Genomic DNA, 12,031 nt, shown 5'->3' with positions numbered 1-12,031 from the left:
TTAACGACTGACTCTGAAAAGCTGGTTTACTTACTTTGCGGAGACCCTTGAACAGATATCAACAACTACTGGCACCCGGAAAACGAATCTATACACACATGAATACAACCAGCTTACTGAAAAGAGCCTCTTAGCTTTATTGACGAATAAAAACTGATTAATCAGGACTGACACGGCCTATTTGAGTCACAACCAGTAGCACAGCAGCGGGACTTACCGATCACGTTTCAAAACGTGAGTTTAGTTTGCGCGGACTAGAGTTTTAGCTTCGACCGATAGTTGAAAAAGACCCTCGCCTGATTCTGATATTAACTTCCGCCCCGGTTTACTGTCGGACAATTGTTCTTTCCAGAATACAAAATAAACTTATCTTGCCTCAGTTACTTACTACGGACGCGCATTCTATCCTCAATACCATGGTTGTTTTACTGATTCTGCAGACGCGCTTTTATTGGGACTTCGATATGCCCATTAGTCACTCACTCACCAAGATGTACTATTGGAGTAGTAACCGCGCCTAAAACGATAGCGAGGGTTTGTTACAGTTTGTACTAAGCATCTTTGCTTTAAATATCACCTTCCAAGCGAGTAAAATTTATCCAGCTCAGGCACAAACCCAAACTGTGAATTGCTTCGATTGTTCATGATCTGTTGCTAAACAAGAGCCGTGATGTAAAACATTTGCAGCTGTATCAATCAGAAGCGGACGAAAATAATCCTGTGCTTCTCCGACAAAAGCAAACTTGTGGAATTCATTACCGCATATCGTTACTTTCAATTAGTCAAAAAAGCTTACAGTCGCATAAAATGCGTTTTGAGGTATTATTCCGAGGCAGAAAACTTGGTAGTTTGCTAGCAGATGCAAGAGGGAGAAAACCCTGTAAACAAAGATCATTACTCAGGTACACAGGTAGGCCGAGTCTAGGTTTCGGTTTCCTATCTAACTATCTATCGTCAATGTCGAAAGTGTGTAAGCCTGCATTGCTTGACGGCCTGCGATATTCCTCTACAAGCATGAAAGCGAGGCAACTGTGAAAAACGAGGCGACTGACGAGAAAACATGTGACTTGGTTTGTTCTTCATAGGTCTCTTTACTCTCAGCATCTCGTGGTGCGAAGCTTGATTGTAAATCACGAAGAATTGCTTTCCTTCTGGAACGTTCAAAGTACTTACAAACGCACACGCCATTTGCGGTAGACCCACATTAAAAGATGCCGAGCGTCAAGTTTTAAGCTTATGATACGAATAATTAATTATGATAGAACTCGTCATGAATATGTTATTTAAAATTTGTATAGATAAAAATAATCCTGCACAAATATGATTAACCCTATACCTTTAGGCAATTAAGCTCTGTTAACGTTCATGCCGTGATGATATGTATAATTAATGACTGGATCAACGTCTTATTTGAAATTCATATAGATAAAAAAAACCCTGCATAAATACGAGTAAACCGTACCATCAAGCATTTAAGCTCGATAATTTTAATGCTGTAATGAGACGTACAGTGAATGATTGAACTCGTTATCAACGTCTTATTTGAGATTTATTTAGATGAGAAAATCCTGCTCAAAATATGAGTAAACTATACCATCAAGCATTTAAACTCGGTTCATGTTTATGCTGTTACAATTATCATTTGAGCGCTTCAGTAAAGCTTGAACTATTCATTTGTTGATTGAGGGTATTCCCAACGCTTTATTTAGGATTTTTGTGATTTTAGGATTCCTGGAGAACATTTAGCTCGTGCAGTACTGGGGGAAATTTAGTTTTACAGGCAGCGCCGGTCTAAATTGACGAATTTTGCAAACGGTAATTCGAAAAACGCAGGATGCTATTTTGTACTGTTTTTGTAGACTATATGTGTGTTTACTATTCGGTGGGGTTGTATGGTGGGGGGTGTATGGTTTCTGGAAGCTTGGTTTTTGAGATAAGAGCAACCTAGCATTGCTGCAAGACCAATAATTACAAGTTCAAAACCATGTTTCATCTCTAGATTAAGATATTCTTTGATTGACGATGTCAGCCTGTGAGCTTGGTTACGAAAGTTTTATGTTTTACTCAATATGCGCTAATTTTCTGATCGCAATATGAATGAATGAAGCCTTATTTTTGAAGTTTTTCCAAACTTCTCAGTGAAGCCTCGTGACTCGGTTGATTTTGGAGAAGAATTCGAAGTTACTTACACAAATAATTTAAAACACGAAGCTTCTCAAGAGTTCTAATAAGTGTTTTGCGTGTACGTGCGTCTTTTTTTTTTATTTTAATTCATTATACCGTTGGTGTTTTGATTTTTTTTTCTTTTATTTTTATAATTAACTACTCAAGGCCGGTCGTACAGCCTAGAAGTTCCGACAAAGGCTAACATTTTGTTATTGTGTAAACAAAAACCAAGCTGCTTCAAATTTTAAAAATTTTAAACACGTAGTACATGATAACAGCATGTAATAGCTATAACTCGAAAGCATCAGATTGCGCAATGCTTCTCTCTCGAAAAAAAAACATTCTGTCACCTTTTCTGTCGTTTTCCGAGCGCGGAAATCATTTAAAGCTATAAACTACAATTGTGTGAGCGCTACCTGAACAGTTTGAAATTTATTTTTCACAGACCAGTATGAATAGTTCTACTCCTTCGAAGAACAATGACTACTAACAAAGACAACATTTTTCCCCAACGGTACACTGGTGATTCTTTTCATGTCAAAATGTGTTTTCTACCCAATGAAAATATAGGGGTGCCAGGCTATAGGCTTTTAACAAGGTACAAATCACTTGACTAGCTTCGGTAAGTAATCCTAAGATTTGACATGAAAAATCCTGAGAAAACCTCCAAAAAAAATAACAATGATAAGTGCGAGTGCCCTATTTTGCATTGTAATGTTTGTTTATAATTCTCATAATTAATGAGATGGATTTCGTTTTAATTTGGCCTAGTGACCTTTCAAAAAACCTCTTGAAACTGTTTTGATAGTAATCAATTGTTTCCTGAACATCTGCCTGATGATTAGGCAATTTTCTGTCAAGTCGATAGCCGTAAGCCATCAATATTATTCATGTTTGCATAATGCGGGATTTATATCTATAACTGCGACTGCAAGCCGTTTTAACCGAGCAGAGATGACTACACCATCTTCCAAAAATCTCGTTACCCTCTTTTATACAACGATTGTTGTCTTCATGTCCGTCCCTTGGTGGATTGAATGTGTAAACGGTGGTAAGCCTTATAGAAAAGTAGTCAAATGTAATTCCTAATCCTTAATTTAACCATTGATACAAGATCTTATTAACGGACCGGGTCTTCCTTCGATTAAAATTTGAGAAACTGACAACGAAAAAGAAATTTTTTAGGTTAGTTTGGAACTCAGATTGCGTCAACGCAACACTGTAAAAACCCACGAATGCACGAAATATGTAGGTGGAAGGAAAAAAGCCATAAAGCAAAAGGAAAAATATATCCTCTCAACATTAGATGTAGCTTCTGACAGTATGGAAATTTATATCAAGGAACACCATAGTTTACAAGGATTTGTCTTTGATTCTGTCTTTTCATCAAGTCACATTTGCACAGGATATCTTGTTTTGGTGATTTTTTTTCCAGGAAAAATCAAGAAAGATAGACAATACCGCTGTCTATTTTTTTTCCTTTTTGAATAAGAAAGAAGAAGAGAAATATTTTGGAAAAATCCAGCTGCGGTCAATCAACGCGAAACTCATTGGATTCAAAGTTTTCCGACTCTTCTGCAGTTGACTTTGCATAAACCCACTCAGTAAACATTGTTTTACTATTTGTCTTCTGTGTGCTTTTTAGCTTGTTTAAGCCGCACTTGAAGTTGTTTACTAATCGGCCAAAATCACCGGGTGGGCATGGTCGTGGGAAGCTGCACTCTAAGTTGTATATACGATAAAAAAATAATGACATACAGCTCTTCTTGTTCAGTTTATTCAGATATGTTTCTTTTCTAGATGACTGTAGAACGGTTGAGTTCAAAGAGAGGGAAGCAAATAAAGCTCTTATCAAACACGTCATTAGAAGTGAACTAGTACTCAGCGAAGACGTTTGTGAAATAAAATGCTTCCTAGAACCAAATTGCGTGTCCTTCAACTACGGTTTATTGGGTGATGGAGCTTTCAAATGCGAGCTGAACAACAGAACCCACTTCCAGGTCTCTCCCAGTTACCAAAGGATAGAAAAGAATTCTTCTACAGAGCAATGATTGTGAGTAAATACCCAGACTACATCCACAGCAGATGGTAATGAGTTTTAATTCGATATTAATCGACAAAAACTTTCTCTTCAGAACCCTTGTGAGAGCAGCCCGTGCCCAAGTCATTACGTATGTCAAGCGGGGTTTGGTATCCATGGATATCGTTGTGTTTGTCCTTATAGATATCAAGGTGTTCAAAATCAAGAAGGTGAGGAGACAATGAGATGAGATGATGAGTTAGATAAACATAGATCTAAGCAAATTCTAGAAAACTGATTTTGCTTTACGATGTAATTCTTTAAAGCGACCACTGAAACGTTTTCCCTTCAAAACTTACTATAGCATACCTTAACTAACACAGAATTGTTGTTTTCTGGAATCATTTTCAAAGAGATCCATCTAGCTCTACGCAGTCTTCTCGCAGACGCTATACGCCGAAAATGTGCGAGTCTAACAGACAAGGAGTTACGTTCTTTTAAGTACCTTGAGTTTTCGTGCTCTTCAAAACTACGGACTGTCTTTACAGTAGAAATTATGAATACCTCCGTTACTTTGTTCTAATTTTCTCAATAAAAAACTCTCCTACAGATAACTGGAAAAAGGTCAACATCGATCCTGTTTTTGGGACAAAAAAATGACGACCACGGAACTGTTCATATCCAAGAAGCCGGTAACAATCTACACATTTAAGCTTGTCCATACAAGTGGCACCGTGACAGGCTTCACTTCAACACTTTCAACAAAGCTGGGGATGCTCATGGCCAATTTACGGAAATCACAACCTAATGACGGTGATACCTTACAGCACACAAAACAGTTCTCCGCTTGCTGAGTTCGTGAAAGGCAATGACAGCACATATTATACTTACAACTTGACGGTGCCGATTTCAATTCCACATCACTAGCGTTTAAAGCTACTCCAACCCCATTGGTTGTATCGGTTGGTCAGCAGTTCCAATTATGGTACTATGGATATGACTTGTTAATTATACGGAGTATAATAAACGATGGTAAGACATGCGCAGACGTTTATGCTGGTACCATTGACACGGTTAAACGGTTGCGGCAACTACAGATGACTTCGGTCGTACGTCTGCACTTTGCTGAATCACAGCCGGCAAACAGTCGCAGAGTGGCCATTATTTAGTTCATAAAGAAGGCACGGTAGATGTGATATGGCTTCAATTACTAGGTCCTTAATGAATGGGGCGTTCAGTTGGTACGATAAGTAAGCTGATGGTTTATAGGGTCCCTACATGGACAAATGCAGCGAGCTTCGGCATACAGATATGGAAAACGTAGTAGATAATTTCATGTAATAATGCAAGGTATGGAATGACGAAAAAAAACAGAAAAAAAAGCAACCCTAAGAGTCGAGATTTGCCATAATATTACCTAGTGTAGTAATGAAGTGCCTCCTTAGCTATTCACTAACTAAAATACAACGCGCGCCTACGGCATTATTGTTAAATATTTCACAACAATTACTTTCCCTGCGGCGGATGCTTATGAATTTGCTTTATTTCAAGGAAAATGAATTGAAAATAGACTCGCTTCCCGGAGCTCTTCAAACTTCATACGACAATCTCTTATATCAGCTTGGCTTTAAGATAGATCAACTTTAATACTGTCGAGTTTCATTTTCTGCCGTGTTTCTGTTTTTCATCGTCTTTAGAATGGATTTGGAGTCCAGAAATCGCACTTTGCAAGCATGTATTTAATTTATCTTCAGTAAATAAAACAACTGAACTTACAGAAATTTTGATTGGCAATAAGAGGTGATTGGGGTACCCCGTTGGTTTTAACAGTTAAGAAAAGTATCCTACGATAGTTGTATATGCGTTTGTCGCATCTTGAAGATACGTGACGGGATGGCGTTACGTTCGTGACAGAAACTATTATTAAACCGGTTTTAAAACTATTCCAACAAAAAATAGCCATGAATAATTTCGGTATTCAAAACACACTACTTTTTTTGTGGGTGGTCCGGCAGCATTTAATTTTCACTTTAAAAGCAATGTCGACGGGGGGTCCTTGATGATATAGTGTCAATTCAGTTTCTTTCTTTGGCCCATTGTGATGTTTCAATTTTTTTTAATGTTTTACACAGGAAGGACATCAGCCTCTTTTATGACACCAAGGAAGTTATATTTGAGTTAAGATGAGAAAAACAATTAGTACTCTTGAGGGTAAACAAACGTCAGGTGAAAAACTTGACCCGTGTAAGTGTATCGCCAACCAAATCCACATTGAGAATTTTCTATGTGATTGATTTCAAATGGATTCACTGTAATTATATTCATTTTACCATCTTATTATTTTTGAATTTGGTTATTTAGAGACACGGGTGTTCACGTTTGGGTTTATCACTTGAAATATTTTAGCTTAAAAAACAGTGTTGATGGTCTTTTCAATTCTTCATTTCACAAAAAATTAAATCTAGGGCTATTCAGCATGTTTCCGGTGTTTCAAGTATTTCCTTAAGCTTCAATCGAATCGTTTGACCAATTACTATTTAATTAAAAATAAATAAGCATTACCTCTTCGCAAGTCTGTGTCTTGGAGCTTTTTGAAGCGGTCCAACCTTTTCGTATAATGATCGTTCATAAATTGATTTGACGTTGAAACGCACTCAACAGATTTTCAATTTCATGTAATGCAAAAACTTTAATTGGTAACACTGAAAAACCTCTTGCGTTAGCAAATCTTCGGCAAACAGTTAAATTAGTTATTTACAAAGGCCAACCTCACGCATTGAAGTTATTTTTTTCTCTTACAGTTTTTCTGTAATTCTTAAGACTCAATGTTTTGTTTTCAAATTAAGTTAGGCCATTTGACTCTTCAAGTGACGTATTCGTAAATGTTCAATAAATTAAAAATTCTATAACTTCGAAGGGTGCTGGTCTCACATCTGCCCGCTTACATTAATAATTAACTTTCGCTTTTATGATTCTGCAATTCGCTTTTATTGTTTTGAGTGTTGAAATATTAAGTCTGGTTGCATTTACGAGAGAGGACCAGCGTTTCCCATTTAGCTTCGATAGAGCTAGAGGAAGGGTGTTCTCACTAAGGACAATATGGTACTGATATCACCTGCCGTTAGTGATCCTTCAATGAGGTTAGGTACTAAATTTAATATGGATTTTTCGTTTTGGTGTACTGGTGTATGGAGGTAAGTTGACTCCCTGCCAAAAGCTGGGGCATCGCGGACCACTTTAATCTAGAATCACTGTTGGCTTCGTGATCAGATATCATATCCTTGTGTTATGGTACAAAAGAAATGTAAGTGTGTGAAAAGAGAAAAAAACTCCATTAATTTAACTTCAAATCTATTCATGGTAATGATGTGAAATTTCGAATTCTTAAAGGTAAATATGCAGAAATGGGATATTGCACGATAGCACGTTATTGCACAAAACTACCCTGTTTATCAATGCCGTGATCTTAGTTGGGCTTGAAGGAAACGTGGGACGTGGAGAGAAGAGTCTGTTGGTAAAATTATTGCGGCATTCAAGGCGACATTGGTATATATATGATTTGTCCACAATTTTTGAGTTGCTGATTGCCGATTATTTAATATGTAATCACTGGAAAAAAAAGACACTGATGAAGACCTTGAAAGCTAAAGGAGTAATAGTATAGACTTGCTATCGTAAAGAATTTTTCTAAAGCTGACGTTCCCGAGCGAAGCGCTAACGGTTTATTGAATTATACCCCCACTGATGCAGCGTTACAGTTTCCTTAGAAACCTACCCCCTCATTTGAAAACCAGATCCTAATTAAAATCACAGTGGTGAACACAATCTTGTTCTTAAATGTCATGGGTAAATGAAAAAAATGATTCTCCGAAAAAGCAACTTTTTTGTTAAGATGAATATGATACCTTGAATTCAAGTTTCAGGCTATTCAGCTTACTCAGTCAACTAAAGGAAACAGAGGAAAGGCTTATCACCTGCCTTTCTTTCGAGGATGAAAGAGCATAGCAAATATCCGTGTTTTTTTTTTTTCGTCGAGCGGCAAATCAAGAGTTAATTATGTAGTTTCTCTGGCATTTATGGAACAACTTTCAACAAATATTGCGATAAGACTTAGGTTGTCGGCTTCCTTTAAGCTCGTGTGCTGTTTGATTTCATTTCTAATTGGCTTCTTCATTGGCTTATTTATTTCTTGCCAAACCCTTAGATGATTGCCGAGTGATTCAGTTCAAAGCAGGAACGAAAAACAAGATCTTAACAAAACACGTCATAAGAAGTGAACAAGCAAAGGACAAGGATATCTGCGAGTTTCAAATGCTACTTTGAACCAAACTGTGTGTCCTATAACTATGGTCCGCTGGGAGATGGAACATTCACATGCGAGCTAAATAACAGAACTCATTTGCAAGTCTCTCCCAGTTACTTCGAATATAGGAACGGCTCTTTATACAGAGCAATCATTGTAAGTAAATAACAATATCAATTTTACCAGGGTGATCGTTTCCGCGAGCGAGAAACCTCTGTTTCAAGTTGATCCGCCTCGTTTATTTATTTTCCCACTTTATTATTTATCCCTCTAAATATTCAATTTATTTAATTACTCATCTAAGCTTTATCTATCTAATTACTTGATTCATCTTTTGCATTTTAGAATTCCTGTGAGAGCAATCCGTGTGTTAGTAACTCTACTTGTCAAGCGGGGTTTGGTAGTCATGGTTACCGCTGTATTTGTTCTGACGGATATGAAGGAGAGCTTTGCCAAATAGGTGAGAAAGGAAACTCCTCGCGATAGCAGGTCTTTATCACCCAGGTTCATAGTTAAAGTTACGCAATAAAGCTGCAAATAAAGTAGCCTCTCAGCGAGGAAAGTTTTGAATCCTCATCTGTTTAATCAATACAGCCTTAATATCTGCATCAAAGGATATCTCCGCCATAAGGCAAGGGGCAAGTTAGATTTGTTCAGTATGTGCTCTCTGAAATGCTAGAAGTTGTCAGATGGATTGAAACTCCAGGGTTGCGACAACTGGAGGCGTCGTTATAAGATGTTCTTCTGCAGCAATAACCGAAAGGTGATATCAAAGTATTGCTGTCGTGATGTGATAAATCATAGATAATAGATCTTAAAGAAAAACGAGAAAGTAAGAGAATATCCGAATAGGAATGGGTGATATGAAGGGAAAACTGCCTCATGTTGTCAATTGTAGATATTTGATGCAAGGACAAGAACAGAAATGAAACAAATAAAAGTATAAGTTTCGTGCTGAAAGCCAATAGTTGAAATTGGGAAAAACTGACAGAAATAATTGATTAACACGATGGAGATGCACTATAGATGAAAAGATCTATTTCAAAATAAGGAATATGGTTTTTTTCATCTTCCTTTAATCTTGAATACATGTTGACGAATGCGTCTAAGGCAAGGAGAAGTGTTCCTCTGATGGCAGTTGTGTTAATGTTGTGGGCTTATACATCTTACTTCTCCGTCTCTTGTAACTCGTGTGTAGATACTGATGAGTGTACATCGAGCAAACACGATTGTTCCTCTGACGGCGACTGTGTTAATGTCGTGGGTTCATATCAGTGCTCTTGCAAGCCTGGATTTACTGGCGATGGTAAAATTTGCCAAGGTAACATTTATTTTATATAAAAGTGCAAAGCTATGGCCTCTTCACCGGTCTTGCAAGACAGACATAACTGATGTGATTCGCAGGGTCAATTGTCTTTAAAATTACTGCTAAAAAGGGTTTTACATGTTAATGTAACAGAGAAGGCTGCCTCCACTTCATAATCAGCAAAATTGCTTTTTTAAGCATATTTAAAATATACAGAACGATGCCGAACTTCTGGTAAACTCGTGAATTCACCACCTCAGCACGTTACACTTTTCAGTAGATTCTGGGAAACGCCAAAAAAACAATCCCACCTCTTCTGATAATTTCCCTACACCTTGATTAGTCTTATATGCAATTTCAACCTAGATATCGATGAGTGTAACGATGGAAGCCATGACTGTCACTTTGCGGGCCGATTGTACAAACACCGCTGGATCATTGGACTGCAGCTGTCAGTCTGGACATCTTGGAGATGGACGGCACTTTTGCTCAGGTATATCTTGATCTTTAACCCAAAACAAACAAATGTGAGTGAGTAGAGTGGTTTGAACATAACCAAAGTTATTCTTTATTACTTTCCTCAAACAAATCAATTTATTTTGCGTTACCGTTTCTAAGACACGAAAACCTAAGGCTTTCTTTGAAACCTGGCAAACTCTTTAACAGATAACTGGAAAAAGGTCAACCTCGATCCTGTCTGTTTTGGGACAAAAAATGACGACCACGGAACTTTGATATCCGAGAAGCCGGTCAAGTCTACACTTTCAAACTCGTACATACAAGTGGCTCCGTTACATGCGACACTCATCGCTCACCGACCAAATGGGGATGCTTACGGCCAGAATTCGGAAATTATAACCTGATGACAGTGATAACATACAGCAACAAAACTGTTCTTCCTCTTGCTGAGTTCGTGAAAAGTAACGCCGAAAAAAATTGTATACTTACCAACTTGATGGTGCTGATGTCAACTCTCCCACGCTTGTGTTTAATTTTCTCCCCATGCCCTTGGTTGTATCTGTTGGCCAACAGTTCCAAATTTGGTATGCGCATGACTGGTTGGTTATACCGAGCATAATAACGATGGTGAGACATGTGCGGACGTTTATGCTTTGTACCCTTTAAACTGAAATTCAGCATTGAACTAAATCTGAGATTTGGAAGGTCGAAAGTTTATTTATGGAGATCAAAGTTTTAATTTGATTTAACAAGATCAAGTTAGAGTCAAATTGAGAGAAGAAAAAGTACGCCTGAAAGATTATTAAAATGTCATGGGGGAGAGGGTGAAAATAGGCGTGTGTTGCTGTTTTGAAGGCTAGAGCGTAATCTTCGAAGATCATTTGGCCAGCATGCCTACTCATGCCTACCGAAAGTGAATGTAAAGCGCGTACTATTAAGTTAGAAGTCAGCCCACCAGATTAACTCAAAGTAAATTAGAGTCGATCAGAGAGAGAATCAGAGTTTATCAGTCAGTCTGAGTTATAACGAGTTAAGTCAAGAGGGATGAATTTTCTGTAAGTATAATTGTATAAGAGAACATATATCAAAGAAGATTGAAAAGGACGGATCGAGGATCCTTGGTGCCTTTCGCCGAGCGAAGTTCCATCTGCAGTATTTCAGAAAACCTTTTCTACAGCGGTTGCTATAATTATTATTTAGTAAGTTGAGACCTGAACAATACCAGATATAACGTTCTCATACCAATGTAGTTAGATTTTAGCATTAGCTTGGAAGAGAAGTGTCAGATACATTTAATCAGTGTGGTTTCAAGCAAAAGAAGGGGCCGAGAAAAATTCATTTAACATTTTAAAAATTAACAGACCTTCTTAAATTTATCATCATGTGATAAATTTATCATATAATGTGATATGTAACCAAGTTCCAATTAATTTCAGTCACTGCTGTTATTTGGGAATGATAACAGAAGACGGATTGAATAAATTCCACATGTTTGTCGGTCTCTTTCGAGCTCGCATTTTGTTCAGTTCTAGTAATTCTGAGTAATTTTCGTTTTGAATGGTATACGCGCTATTTGAATGGTAGAATTGCCAAAAGTGAATTTAAAAAAATCGAATATTTGGAAGTACTTTACCATTTTTTAATCCATAGATTCGAGATGGCCAATTAAAAAAAATAGTTGTGTATTGGAGACGAGCTGTTCACATGGCTATGGCTTCCCTTTTAGCCCCTTATGATTCTTATTCAATTAGACAAACAGTAACGATAGAGGGAGACA

At 37.5% G+C, this 12,031-nt stretch overlaps 1 pseudogene; it reads left to right on the top strand.

Moving 5' to 3' along the window:
* The first annotated feature begins 4,362 nt into the window (after positions 1-4,362).
* Positions 4,363-11,397, top strand: LOC131789884 (hemicentin-2-like; annotated as a pseudogene).
* The last annotated feature ends 634 nt before the right edge of the window (positions 11,398-12,031 follow it).

Source organism: Pocillopora verrucosa, chromosome 9 (assembly GCF_036669915.1).
Source record: "Pocillopora verrucosa isolate sample1 chromosome 9, ASM3666991v2, whole genome shotgun sequence".
In the NCBI taxonomy this organism is placed as follows: Eukaryota; Metazoa; Cnidaria; class Anthozoa; order Scleractinia; family Pocilloporidae; genus Pocillopora; species Pocillopora verrucosa.
The sequence above is the reverse complement of the archived record's forward strand: the minus strand, read 5'-3'. Positions and strand labels throughout refer to the sequence as shown.